Raw genomic sequence first — 15749 nt, forward strand, 5'->3', positions numbered from 1 at the left:
TTTAAAGGACTCTATAGCGAACAGATAGAACTATAAAATATCAGAAATAGCCATAAAGATCCTTCATTTTATCATTTCTGTCAGTAATACCTTACTGTATAGGACCCAGTGCAAAATGAAAATAGGCTCTTTGTTGAAAAGTTATTACCAGTTTCAAGATGGTATTAGCAGAGAATTAAACCAAGTGCTGGGCCCTTCTAAGTGTGGGAAACTGCTGCATCTATACCAGTAACACATGTGAAACCAGTTCTGAGGCCACCCCCTCCTTACACAGTCATTTTGCAAATGCTTGAACTCCACTATAGAAAACCTTTACACTTTTAGTGTCTCTGTGACTTTGACAAAACCAGAGGGAAATCAAAATTCATTCAATCCAGATTGCAAATGTTCACCCCCATTCTCCTTATTAAGGTGGAACATGGCCAGTGAGACTAGCTGGTCTTTGACATTTTTATTACCTGAATTCTGAAGCTACATTCAATTTGGCCATATAGATATATTCACAAGAAGCCAAATTTTCTTGTCTAGCTTGGGAATAAATAACGGACCGTATCTGGCATATAAATAATAACAAATAATATCTGGCATATACTAGGCACTCAGTTAAAGCCTTGTTGAATGAATATATGAAATGTTTGTGTTTTAAAAACTGTACACCTTATAGTTAGTTTGGTATTTCCACTGCTAGGTGTACTTCTCAAGAAAATAGGTCAATATGCATACAAATTATTGTGTATAAAGATATTTATCACAACACTTTACGATTACACTAATTTGGAAATAATTTGAAAATTCTCTAGTTTTTAGTGACATTGGAAAATCATTTCTGTATCATATTAACTGAAAACAATGATACAAAATGAAATGTAAGAATAGAATATAAAAGTAAATTGCAAGGATATAGACAAAAGGAAATATGACAAAATGACAGTAGTGGTTTTTCCTGAATGACTGATTATAGAAACCTTTTCCTCTCCAATATTTGTAGTTACTACATGTGGTAGGTTATTTTCTTACACATGAATATGAGCTTTTCTCTTTATACATTTATTTTTCTTCTATCCACAATCCAAACAAGTAACCTCTGTCCTTTGTAATTCCTTGCCTCAAGCATTTTTCTCATGACCTAATACCAACGCAGCTTATTGTTATGGACATGTCCTGTTATTCATAAAAGCACATCTTGGTTTTACCATTTCCAGCTCTGTGACCTAGTTTCCAACCTGTAAAATAAGGAAAACAGCTCCCTCACAGAATAAACATGTAAAGATAAAATATGACCATGTTATTGATATACCTGGTGCATACTAAATGTCCAGATAATTCTCACCAGTCTTTCATTTCCCAAGTGTTCCGAGTCAATATTCTGATCTGGTTGGATTTTACCATTTCTTAAAGCATAGTCTGTAAGCAATCAACTGGAGACCTCAATAAAATCATCCTGGTCCTATTTCAGTCCTACTGAATTAGAACTTCTAGGGGTGGGGCTCAGGAATCTAGATTTTATTATGCTCCTTAAATGTTTCACATGTACAATAAAGCTCAAGAATCACTTAAATTCTTCATAATACCTAATAATAATGAATATTTTAAAAGGCTCACCTCACTGGGAAATAACGTTTGTTAAATTTATCTCCTGTGCCTATCTTTCTTGCTGTATAAATATGAATGCTAGAGCTTATCTTTGATAAACTCTGTGTTTATTAAATATTCAGAAAATAGTTTAACAGGTGAAATCCCTAATCAATACTTAAATCCAAGTCTATTATGTTAGTGCAAGAAAGAATCTCCCTCCACTGGTTTCTCTTCGAAGGTTGACAAGAGACTAAAATACGGTATGTGTATTTCATTAAGCACCCAAAATCCAAAGCTCGTTTCCTTGCTTCACAAGGAGAGTTGCCTGGTCCTTAACTTTATTCAAGCAAGTGCTATGGCTTCAGTGTTAGTGTCCTCCCAAAATTCATATGTTGAAATTCTAACCCACAGTGTGATGGTTTTAATAAGTGGCGTCTTCGTTAGATAATTAGATCATGAGGGCAGAGCCCTCATGGATAAGATTGGTGCCCTTTAAAAAAGGCTGCTGGAGATCATTTGCCTCTTCCAACATATGAGGACACGGCAAGAAGCCATCACCTATGGACCAGGAAATGGGCCCTCTCCAGATACTGAATCGGCTGGTGCCTTAATCTTGGACTTCCCAGCCTTCAGAACTGTGAGAAACAAATTTTTGTCATTTATAAGCTACCCATTTTAAAGTATATTTTTATAGCAACCCAAATGGACTAAGATACAATTTGGGTTTTTAACTTCATGCAAGGTGCAATAAATAATGTGAAATTATAACCAAGGGCAGTGCTCAGAAAGCTATCCAAAATTCAAGTGAGTCCTCAGAACAAAAAGAAGACATGGGCTCAGGTATGCATCCAGTTAACAATGTTGTAGGAAATCTTAATGATGTGATGATTATCTCTCTAAAAAAATACTTAAGTATTAATGTACAGAGGATTGACCTAGAGATCTGGTCAAAATGCAGATTTTGTTTTAGAAGATATGAGGTGGGTCTCATAATTTTGTATACACTCCCAGGTGATATCAGTGCTAGTCCATGAAGCAAACTTAGTAGCAAGGGGTTATAGGACCCTAGCAACCCTACTTCTAAATTTCCCCAGTTTTTTTCAATGTACTTCCTCTTTAAAAAAATAATTTATTATTCTGTTATTGACAAGTAATAATTGTGTATATTATTTACAGGGTACAATGTGATGTTTTGATCTATGTATACATTGTGAAAAGATACAATCAAGCTAATTAGCATATCCATTATCTCACCATCTATTTTGTAGTGAGAACATTAAAAATCGGTTGTTTTAGCAATTTTGAAATACACAATACATTTAATTTGGGATCCCAAACCATGTTGCTTGCTTGGTTATTTTGCATTTATTTCATTTTTCCTCAAGTTAGAATAATTGCTTTTATATATGATGCTACAATTAGGTTGTAGTAACCTCGAAGACAAAAGCCATGTCCACTTGGTTCAAATAAACTTTCTGAGCACTTATCGTGTACTAGGCACTATGCAAGACACGTTCACTTAAGTTCTTTCACGTGATTACTAGAACATGTTTTAAACAGGTACTATTATCATCATTTTGCAGTTGAGGAAGCTGAGACTAGGAAGCATTAAATAATTTGTCCAAGGTCATATAGCTGTTAAGTGGAAGATATAAAATATAAAAAAATAATTTGACTTCAAGTCCAGTTTACTTTCAATCATAACCATGCTTAATTATCATTTTGTAACCAGTGACTCTCACCTCCTCTAGCAAGAGCTATAGAGACAGGCAAAAAGTAGATATTTGATAAGTCTGTTGAATAGAAGTTGAATTAAAAAAAACTCTATCATTTTGTTGTTTAGGTGAATACTGCATTAAACAGAAAATCTGTTTGTCTTGCTGATGGTAAAATTAAAACCAAATATGTTTTTGAACGGATATTAATTTTTCCCCAACCTTGTCTTGTTGAGTATGTTTATATTGATTACTGCATCCCATCAAACAGCATTTGTTGAAAACATATGCGAGGAACAGTATGGAGGTTGCAAAAATGTGCATGCACCTAATGCTGAGTTTCTGCCTTAGGAAGTCCATAATCTTGTGGGGGAAGAGAGAGAATGAAGTGGGAAGAAACAATTGTGATAGGAATATGGGGGTGATGGAGATGGTTAGAAGGTGCTACGGAACACAGAGAAGGAAGGCTCTAAGCGGGGGAAGTTTAAGAAAGACTTTGTGAAGGAATTGACATCAGAGTTACATCTCAAAGGATGGCCAAGAGTTAGAAAGGCAAGGGGAATGGCATTATGTATCACAGTGCATCAAGTGGCCTGAAAGGCATCAGAGAAAGCAGGGACACATGAATGAGTGTGGTATACCGAGGACCAGATGCATTTCAGGATTACTGCTACATGACATGCAACAAGTCAATGCACTGTGAGAAATGAGGCTGGAGATAAAGGTAAAAACTATATATGGAAAGCTGTGTATGCCCTGTATAGGAACTGCAATTTACCCAGTAGAGGAGCATTTCTCAAAGTGTGGTCCTCAGACACCTATGGATACTCAAGACACTTTCAGGGGATTGGCAAGCCCAGAAACATTTTCAAATTAATACACAGGCATAATTTGCATTTTTTCACTGTGTTGACATTTGCACTTATGACGCAAGAGCAATGTTGGGTAGAGCTCCTTCTACCTTAGCATGAATCAAGACTAGCACCAAAGTGCTAAAGTGTACTATAAAACATGCTTTTCATCGTGTTTTCTTCACTGTTAGGCCCTAAAAAGTGTCTTATTTTAAGCCAGTTTCATTTAGGAATGCTCTTAATAAAGGAATAAAAATTATTAATTTTATTAAATCTCAACCCTGAGCACATCTTTTTAACATTCTCTGTAATGAACTAGGAAGTGCATATAAATCACTTCTGCTGCAGAGTGAAGTACTAAAGTTGTCTCTAGGAAAAGCACTTGTGTGATTGTTTGGGTTGTGAGCTAAGCTGGCTATTTGTTTGTCGTTGTTTTGCTTGGTTTTTAGTGAAACACTGTTTTTGCTTGGAAGAATGCTTGACAGACAAACTGGTTATTCTGAGTAGGTATTTGGCAGATATTTTCTCAAAAATGAATGAAATGAGCCTGTCACTTTAAGGAAAACACCTGACAATGTTTGTTGCCAATGATGAAATCTAAGCTTTCAGTGAAAATTAAAATTTCAGAAAACTTGTATCTACCACATTGAGCTCGACAGCTTCTCAATGCTTAATTACTTTTCTGATGAGATCGATGATGGTTCTAACAACCGTCAATTTTTGATATTTATAATGAAATCTGTCAGCATTTGGAAGAACTACGTAACTTAGTGAACCAATATTTTAAAAATGGCCAGTTCTTGATGTGACAAAATCACACGTGTAACATCCATTCAAAGTGTAAGACAAATCTCAAGGAATTTTAATGTAGCAGATTACAAAAAGTTCATTGATACGACGTTAGATTCCACTTTACAGCTAGCCTTTAAGAAACTACCACTTGTCTAGTTCTGGTGTAGTATCAAAGAAGAATAAACCAAAATTACCTGACAAGGGTAAGAAAATGCTTCTCCTTTTTCACCTACATATCTGTGGGAGGGTGAATTTTTCTTTTTTTTCATGTACTTCAACCAGAGCAATATATTATAAGAGATTGAATGCAGTAGCAGATATGAGAATCTTGCTGTCTTCTCTTAAGTCAGACATTATGGGATTTGTAAACAAAAAATATAAAAGAAGCTCACTCATCTTATTCTTTTTTGTTTGTTTTGGAAAATGGCTATTTTTAGTAAAATATTTATTTTAACTTGTAATGGGTTTATAATTGATACTTTTATTTTAATTTCTAATATGGGATACTTGATAGATAGATAGATAGATAGATAGATAGATAGATAGATAGATAGATAGGTAGATAGATAGATAGATAGATAATAGATAGATGATAGATAGATAGATAGATAGATAGATAGATAGATCTCAAATAAACAAAAGCTCTTTTTGTTCCTTAATAATTATTAAGAGTGTAAAGGGGCCCTAAAACCAAAAAGTTTGAAAACTGCTGCTATAGGCAATAGAAAGCTACTGAAGGGTTTTACTGAAGGAGTGCCACAGTCAAATTTGATGTTTGGATATATTACTCTGGTTGTGCTGTTCATGACTGTTGACAAAGTCAACAGTGTGCAGGGTATCTTACCGTTAGTTCCTTATACTTGAAAAAACACACTTTCATATATTATAAACATTAAACATATCCAGAACACAGAAAGATTTGTAGTGGACAGGTCACTTTTCCAGTAAGGAACAATATGATTTTGATCTAGAAAGGTGAAAGTACTTGCCCTTGGGTCCCTGTAAATATCTATGACAGAATTTGAACTTAGATGTGTTTGACTACAAAATCTATAGTTTTTCCCAGTACACTACACTGTTTAATTTTTTGATTCTTCATTACAATACATAAGTATTTCCTTCAGTTTGATTGAATATTGCAGAAGTCACTCTTTTAATAAAAAGAGCTTCAAAATGTTTCTCCTCATTTCCTCAATTCACCTTTGCATTCTGGGTGTTGTAGAGGTCAAAGGTACAGCTTGCTTCCAGGGCTAGCACACAATCAGTCACTAGAAAAAATTACTTGAAATGGTAAAATTTTCCTAGAGCATGAGATGTCATGAAGAAAAGAAGGTAGAACTGCACCCATGTGCTCCCCTAATACACACATACATGGACAGACATACTGCACATAGTTACAAAGGGGTAATTGTGTTAGTTTCCTATTGCTCCTGCAGCAAATTACCATAAACTTAGTAGCTTTTAAAAATACAGATTTATTATTTTATATTTCTGGAGGTCAGAAGTCCCACACAGGTCTCACTGAGCTAAAATTAGATGTTAGTAGACTGTGTTTCTTTTAAAAACTCTAGGAGAGCATTCATTTCCTTGTTTTTTCTACCTTCTAGAAGCTGCATTCTTTGGCTCATGGTCCCCTTCAGTCTTTGAAGCCAGAAATCACATCACTCTGACCTCTACATCCATCATCACATCTCCTCCTCAGCCTCTGACTCTTCTGTCTCCCTCTTTTACTCATAATAATCCTTGTGATTACATAGGGCCCACACAGATAATCTCCCTATTACAAGGTAAGCGTCAGCTGATTAGCAAACTTAATCCTAACTACAATATTAATACTTTCTTGATATGTAACAACATATTCCAGGTTTCAGGGATTGGGATGTGGACATTCTTGAGGCAAGTATTCTGCCCACCACAGTGCATTTTTTGCACTGTCCATGCTCAATTTAAAAATACCAAAAAGCCGACTACCATCCTCACTTCACTGTACATGTATGTGTGTGCATGCACGTGTCTTTACTTTTCCATACTTTACAGATGACACTCGAGATTATGTTGTGACTTTTTGTGTGTGTGTGTTTTTCTTTCTGACCTAGTTCTACTCAGAAATTCAGACTTGGATGACAAGAAATTGTCCTAAATCCTGCTGAGGATGAGTTGTCGCTAATCGATTCTTTGAACAGACTGAATGAGGTAAACTTCTTTCAGTTTGCAATTGAAGGGTATATATTTCATATCAGCAAAATATATAAAGATTCTTGGGGTGGTTTCCTCCATTTGGTGCAGTCTTTTCACTTGATCAGAAATTTTTTCGCACAAGGCATATTAAGTAGGAGAGAAGATAGGCAAGAAGTGACCTTGATGCATTTACTCTGAATAAATGTCTGAACCCCTTCCGAGAGTCTATGATATTATTAAGAGACTGATTCTTTTTCAGCAAATCTAAAATATGGCAACAAGCCTCCATTTCTGAGTTAACACCTGCTCATATCCACTTGTTATTCTACTATATTTAATCCATTCATATTTCACACAAATTGTACACTAGCATTTTTGTTGTTGTTGTTGTTTCACTTTTGTTGCATTTGAAAAAAAATGTTACAACACCATAACATTTTAAATTTCTACATAATAGTCTACCAAGTTGATAGAAACTTTTATCTCTTTGGGGAGGGTAAGGGCATGTAACTTGTTTCCAGTGTGTCACTAATTATACGTAATTCTGCAATGAGCACCTTAGGACAGGGTTTCAAACTTCAGCACTATTAACAATTATTTGCTGCGGGGGCTGTTCTGTGCACTGTAGGATGTTTAACAACATACCTGGCTTCTACCCACCAGACACCAGTAGCACCCTCACAGTTGTAACAAACGAAAACATTTCTAGATGTTGCCAAATATTTCCTGGGTGCAAAACAGCCTTTGGTTGAGTATCATTGCCTTAGAATATATTTGTTCCTTTGGTTAGATGTTTTCTTTGTGACAGATTTTCAGGATCAGCATTTATGGGTAAAATCAAAGTCTTTGTGTATGGCTCTTGGTGTACTGCCAAATTACTTTCCAAAGGGTGTATCCTCTTTCCCTGCCCACCAGTAAAATCTGAGTGACCCAATTCTGCACTAACTGCAGAAGTCTCAGTTAATATCACATTTTTGTTAATTTGCTGATGCAAATGGTTACTTTACTGTTATTTCAATTTTATTTCAGTTTGCTTTTCTTGAATACTAGGAAGAATAAATAGCTGTGCATGTTTGTTTACTATTTGTATTTCTTATTTTGTGAAAGTCATTTCAAATTTTTAGACTTTTGAAGTTATAAGGTTTCTGAGAGTAAAAAAAAAGTACTAAAAATGTAATAGAAGTGTGCTTTATGTAATTGGGACAGTCTTTTTTAAATGAGGACTAATTCATCAATTTTTAAAAAATTACAGATTTTTTTTTAAAGAGTTTGCTTTTATTTAGAAAAAGGCAATATATCTTCTGTTTTAGTCCGTTTTGTGTTGCTATAACAGAAATACCTGAGACTGCGTAATTTATAAAGAACAGAGGTTTATTTGGCTTACGATTCTGGGACAGCTGCATCTGGCATGGGCCTCAGGCTGCTTCTACTCATGGTGGAAAGTGGCAGGTAGCCGGCGGGTACAGGCAGATCACATGGCAAGAGGAAGCGAGAGAGAGAGAGAGAGAGAGAGAGAGAGAGAGAGAGAAGGTGCCAGGGTCCTTTAAACAACAAGCTCTCACGGGAACTAATAGAGTGAGAACTCACTCATTATTACCCCCTCCCCTAGGGAGAGCATTAATCCATTCATGAGGGATCCGCCCCCATGACTCAGTCATTTTCTAGCACTGCCACATTGGAGATCAAATTTCCACATGAGTTTTGGAGGGGACAACACATCCAAACTCCATCAATCAGATTACCGTTAAGTCTTATTTTATGATTTCTGGTAAATGATGGGCTGTTTGGGAACGGTTTCAGAAACTGCATATCTAACATGCACTGCATTATCTGGTTGATTATACTGCATCTTTAAACAGATTTCCTTGTTGATTAAGATCCTTTTGAGTTTTTAAAGTTTGTTTAGTCATTCTTTGACCTTACAAGCTGCTTAATTTAATTTTTTAATAATGCCTTTTAATATTTCATTCTTGAAAACAATATACTTGTCCCTTGTATATACCTTAATCAGCAATGTTATAAAACAAAGAATGTACTACCTTACCCATTTACTGTTTTAAAATGTCCCCATTTTCCACCCTTGCCATGTCACATAACTACTGGCTTTTTCCCCTCCCACTTTATAGAAGAACAAATATACTATCGGTCAATTCTCTTCTAGCTTATGGACCTATCCAAGAAAGTCTGACGTGTTCAATCTATATAGGGGTGGGAGTAGGGATGGAGAGGGGCATTAAATGTATCCTTCTCTGGGTCTCAATATCCTCGTCTATATGTTGAGAGATAGTAGGCTCAATGAAGTCAGTGGGGCAGCAACAGCCCTTGGACATTCTTATTGCTCTAGCCTGTCACCGCTGAAGAGCTAAAAGTTACTGTGAAGAAGTCAAGACAAACCTTAACACCAATAAGAATGCCAAGTATCTTCACAAAAAGACTAAAAAACTTGAATAATTCATAAATTCATCTTCAAACTAGCTAGCTATTGTGCCAGAAAGCATTTACAAGGTACTATAGAATGTAAATTATATCTTCAACAACTATCAGAATTCATAGTATATGGAATAGTTACATTACCCATACCTTTTATAAATTTCTTTTACATTAACTTTTTTCATTAGCCAAGATTTTTGATGCCACATTATATAAATTTTGTGATCTTTTAGTTATAATTCAGTCCCTAAAGAATGATTTAACCTGAATATGGGATTTTTTTTTAACACAATTGCAATTTGCAGCTAAATAGACTTTTAAACTACAGTAATTCATTTTTAGAAGGAAAAAAATACAATGTAATAACTAGGCAATCTGGTTGAATCTTCTGCTGTGATGTTATTTCGGCCCTGCAATGATCACTTGTCTTCATTTTGCCAAGTTTATTGCCCCAAAAGGATACCAAAAAGGCAAAAATTGCTATCTGAAACAAATATTCTACTAGATTTAATATCTCCACTAAGGCAGCTTCAACACTAGCTTTTGGGTTGTTACTCTAAGGAAAAGCATCCTTTCATTTTGCTTGTCTTTTATTTTTCTAAAGCTGAGTCAAGCAGCTGGATAAGACAACCTGTAGTCTTTTACTAACAAACAAATAAGAAGCTGATAGCCAGGACCAATGACCCATATGCCTGACCACTAACAACCTATGGGATGCTCTTGGCTGTTTTACGTCACTCTGGTGCACAGTAGAGCAGAAAGTAATTACAGGACTCAGGCATTTATACAAGTAAAAAAAATGCAAAGGACTGTACTACCCAGAGAAGTCTCTGACAATAAATGATGGTGGAAGAAAGGAAAGGCAGATTGTTTTCTGGGATGGTGTGAATGCTGGCCTGAAGATAGAGAGGAGCTTGAGGTCATTTAAGAGCTTTCATAGCCGCCCAATTTTATGTAGCACCAGGTTCTGTGGAGATGAGCAGTACTTCCCTTTGTCTTCTAGAAGCTGGAAACATACGGTAAGACAGTAAAAAGTTTCTGATATATTCCAGAGGGCCTCTGTTGGAGGAATGGTTGGGCAACTTAAAAATGCTATATCTCAGTTTTTTTCTCTATAAATGAAGTCAACTTAGTTGATTATCACACTTTTACTTCTTATTTCCCTTGAAATCCACATCAAGATTTATACATAAGTAAAACTCTGTCTTGAAAAGTATACAAAACTATGCTATCTACCCTGAGTCATTGTGCAGCATGTGCATGTATTGAAACAACACATTGTGCCCCACAAATATGTATAAGTAAATGTTAAAATATCTTGAATAAAAAAAATAGAAAAATATATAATCCCAATTTTTAGCATTATTTAACTCTGGGGGTGTTTGTTGTTCCCACATTTAAAAAAATTCCTTTTCATAATATTTGTAATATCCTCACAATGCAATAGTGACCCTTGGACGTGAGTGCTCTAGGTTAGTTCATTTTAGTCATTCTGCATTATCAAGCTAAACAGCTTGTGGGATCACATCTGCTTAGTAACATTTAATATAAAATTAAACTAGGAAAACTGAAAAATGTTGACAAGCCAAGGGGTTTCCTAGACAAAATTTAACAGAACGCCTGTCCCCTATTCCATCTCTTAGAAGGAGTGCCATGGAATTAGAAGGGAATCTGAGCCTGTTGCTTTTTATAAAGGTTGAGAAGTTTTATTTCTTATTAGGGTTCCCAGTTGTAGCAATGCAGGTCTTTAAGATAGAGGTATGTCTCCAAGATTCAGTTCACCACCACATATCTGGGTAACACTTAACCAGAGAGAGCATGAGCTGTGAAGCAAATGGTCCTGGATTTCAGTACTGCATCTGTTGTTTACTTGCCAAACCTTACAACTTTGATATCAAACCTTACAACTTTGAGTATCAGTTCTCTTATGTGTAGTATGAGAATAGTGTCCTGTAATAACCTTCTAGCAGCCTTATGAGGGTCAACTCATGATGAAAAATGTAAAGCAACAACAAAATGCCTTACATGTAGGGGCCTTCAACTAATATTAGTTGAATACACAAATGTAGAATACACAAATGTAAGAATGACTCAGAGGTAGCTGTGGTAACTCTCACTTTATAGACGAAGAAACAAGCTCAAAGACATTAAGTTACTTGTTCAAGTTCACAGAGTTGCTCTGGTCATTAACCAAAGATTTATATTCTTGACTTCTCTTTTTCCTTCAATACTGCTGCCTCCCAATATCTAATTCATTAGCAAATTCTACCTTAAAATTTGACCTCAAATCCTGCCGTTTGTCACCATCTCTGCCACAACTACCATACTCCAATTCTCATACTTTATCTCTCACCTGGCTAATTTTGACAGCCTCCTAACTGATCCACCATTTTCAACTCTGTCTTCCCCTACTATCTGTTCTCAACACAGCAGACAGGATGATCTGTTGAAACCATAAATCAGACCATGCCAATTTCCTGCTTAACACTAGATAATGGCTCCCCTTACATGTAGAATCAAACCCAAATCTTTTAATAAAGCTGTCAAGACGCTATTGTCTGATCTCTGTCTATGTCTCAAATGTAGTCTCTTACCACTCTTCTCCTTCTACACTGTTCCAATTACACCAGCCTAATTACGGCTCTTTGTGAAGCCAAAACTCTTTGCTACCTCAGAGCTTTCATATTTGCCATTCTTCTGCTTGGAAGGTGCTCCCATAAGAAGCTCACAAAGTTTCTGCTTCTCATCATTCAGGTTTCTGATTAAATGTTGTCTTTTCAAGAGGCCTCCTCAGACTAACTTATCTAAAATAATGTCATGTCCACACCCAGTCATTAACTTCTCACCCTGCCTTATTTTTTTCCTAGCCCTTACCACTATCTAAAATTACTGTATTTATTTAATTCATTTCTTACTTGGTTATTTCTTGTCCCACCTTACTCCCAAAGTCCATGCCTCTTTGATGTCAAGAAAAAAAGGAAGCAAACAAACAAAATCCCCCAAAACATAAAAAAGTTATTTAAGTAGACGAATGAATCAGTAAACTATATTTTGTTTTGTTTTTTAAACTTAAATAGCAAATGCATTCCATCCCAGACAACTGATAAGTTTCCCACTGCATACACAACCTAAGGCAGGCATTTTCACAACGCATTCAAACCCTCAGGACATCATTTAGCAAAGAGGAAATCAGCCAACCTTCTGCTCACTCAGGAATCAGGAGTAGGAATAGTGTGGATGATTTCTTTTCATTTTAGCCATTAGTTGCTAACCCTCCTCCACCAAGTCTTTTGCCAGAGCTACTAATAAGAAGCCAAATTGACTAATTTGATCTTCACCTTCTCGCTCAGTTCTTAAACAGCAAGTAGTAGAGGTGCTAATGATACAACAAAGTAGCTCAATGCACAATCACAGAAGGCCAAAGGAGGAGCAGAGCAGAAAATCCTGAACTTGTTGGCTAGTATGGTTTGTATTTCTAGTCCAGTTTCTTGCCTAAGAATGTAAAGATGTAAGGCCCAGTTTACTTACCCTTGAATACATGCTGACAGAAGGAGGTGACCAGTCCAATGGCAATTAGCAAGAGGCAGAGAAGTGGCTGGGGGCCAGCCCAGCTTCCTAGACAACAAAGGAAAGGCAACTGTCTAAGTTTAGGATTAACATGCTTCTCACATAAGTAACTCAGGGCTTTACCGATACTTTAGTGAAGGGAGGATGGAAGATCATATCAGTAGTCCCTTACTGCAGTAAAGTCTTTGCATTATTGTCATTGGTGTATACATGTAAACTGCATAGTAAATGCCATAATTCATTTTATACTAATTTGTTTGCTTAACTAATTCTGAACAAAATATAGTTAACCAATGACTGAAGCCACTCCCCAGAGTGGGTGTATGACATTGACAGAATGTTCACAGAGTAGAAGCTTTTGAGATGGGCCACCCTTCACATCCTATTATATGTGCCCTCATAATTAAAGCCCTACCCAAAGCTCACAGAGACTGGCAATAGCTGACTTTTGCTTATGAGTCTATAATTGGAGTTCTTATATCACTCAAAAGGTTTTGAAAATGCTATTTGATATAAACACAAACGTGCTGGAAAACTATCAAAGAGTTTTCTCAGCAATGAGTATCCTCCCAGATATAGGGAAAAAAATGGCATACTTCTTTATTTATGAATCTTAAACTGCTTTTCTCTATCTGAGCAGCAATTCTGAAAAGTGAAATAAAGAGTTGGTGAACATTTAATTTATCTGGAGCTCTGAGTTTTCCAATTTGGTCATGTACCATGAGCAAAGAAAAACTAACAGTAGGTCAGACTCTGTGCTATGTTGGCAAGACAGCCTCAGCGTCCCAGATTTTACTCCCAATGTAAGATGTACACTGCTCAGCAGCCCCTGCAATGCACCTCTTTTTGAATTTCTGTTTAAACAAGTGTTTGGATAAACAGTCTGATGTCACTGCTGAAAATAAAGACTGCCACAAGACTGAATGCAAGAATTTGTTTAACATTCTGTGCACATACCCTTGTACAGTCAGCACATTTTCAGAGTTATTTCATAGCATAAACCTTTCATCACAAAAGAATACTTAGGTCCCCCACAAAAACTGGCTGTCCCTGGAGCATTTATCCATGCAATTTATCATGTTACAGAATTAGATCACTATACATGTCTTTACTTCCTAAGTTAATCTGCTCATCTGTTCTAAGGATGTCTGCTTTTCTAGTAATCAGTGTTTTTGTTTTGTTTTATCCTTACCTTCTACCAATAAATCTTTGGATCTTTAAGCAAAGATAGAGATTAGCTTTTCATTAATCTACACTTAATCACACACTGCAATGCGCAGTTATAAAAATAGCTATTCTTTTTGGGCTCATAGTCTATGTTAGGAACAAGAGCTGTTGACATAATTCATGGGGCCCAGTGCAAAATGAAAATAGGGGACCTGTTCAAAATTATTAAAAAATTCAAGATGGTGACAGTGAGCATTAAATCAAATGCTTGACCCTTCTAAATGTAGGGTCTTATGTGTTTGCACAGATAGCATGTACCCATAAACTAGTCCTGCTAAGATCTAATTTATTTCTTTAATTGCCCCTTGAAGAAACAATAATTATTTCTATTTTCAAGAAAGGAAACCAAAGCTCAGTGAAGTAAAATAGCACATCAAAAATTACACAGCTAGGAAATAGTAGTATCAGGTCAATTTTGACCAAAAAATATTTTTCTGTACCCTAGAGGTTAGCAAACTATGACTTTCAAGGCAAATCTGACCCACAAGCCAAAAATGGTTTTTACATTATTAATTGATTGAAAAAAAAACATAAAAGAATAATATTTCATTAAACTTGAAAACTAAAATTGAAAATTCAAATTTCAATGTTTATAAATAAATTTTTATTGGTACATGGCCATGCCTATTCATTGCTTATTGCCTATGACTACTTTTGCACTACAATAGCAGAGTTGAGTATTTGTGACTAAGACCGGGTGGCCAAGAAAGCTTAAAATATTTATCTTTCACAGGAAGTTTTCCAACACCATTCAGCCAGTAAGTATAGATTCATTTGAAAGAAAAATAAAATGTATATACATGTATTTAACCAGACATTCCCCTATGTTTAGTGTACTAGGTTGCTAAGGTTGCCATAACAAAGTACCACAAACTGGGTGACTTCAAACAGCAGAAATGTATTGTTTCACAGTTTTGGAGGCTAGAAGTCTGAAAATCAGAGTGTTGGCAGGGTTGGTTTCTTCGGAGAACTCTGAGGAAGAATCAGTTCCATGCCTCTCTCCTAGCTTTTGGTAGTTTGCTGGCAATCTTTGGCATTCCTTGGCTTGTGGAATCATCACCCTGATCTGTGCCTACATTTTCACATGGTGTTCTCCCTGTGTGTGTGTCTGTCTCTGTGTCCAAATTCCCCCTTTTATAAGGATACTAATCAATTGGATTAGGGCCCACCTTAATGACCTTAACTTAACTAGATCATCCGCAAAGATCTTATTTTCAAATGAGGTCACATTCCAGGTACTGGGGGTTAGGAATTCAACATATGTTTTGTTGGTTTTTCTTTTTGGGAGGGAGTGTTACACAATTCTACCCATAACACTTAGCAACATCAGTAAATAGTAAAGTAAGCAAGTAAACAAATGAGCAAATAAAGTACAGTCTTATATGATTCCTCAATCCATTTTTTCCATCACTGG

This window comes from Galeopterus variegatus, unplaced genomic scaffold (genome assembly GCF_000696425.1).
Source record: "Galeopterus variegatus unplaced genomic scaffold, G_variegatus-3.0.2 Scaffold6529, whole genome shotgun sequence".
Classification (NCBI taxonomy): domain Eukaryota; kingdom Metazoa; phylum Chordata; class Mammalia; order Dermoptera; family Cynocephalidae; genus Galeopterus; species Galeopterus variegatus.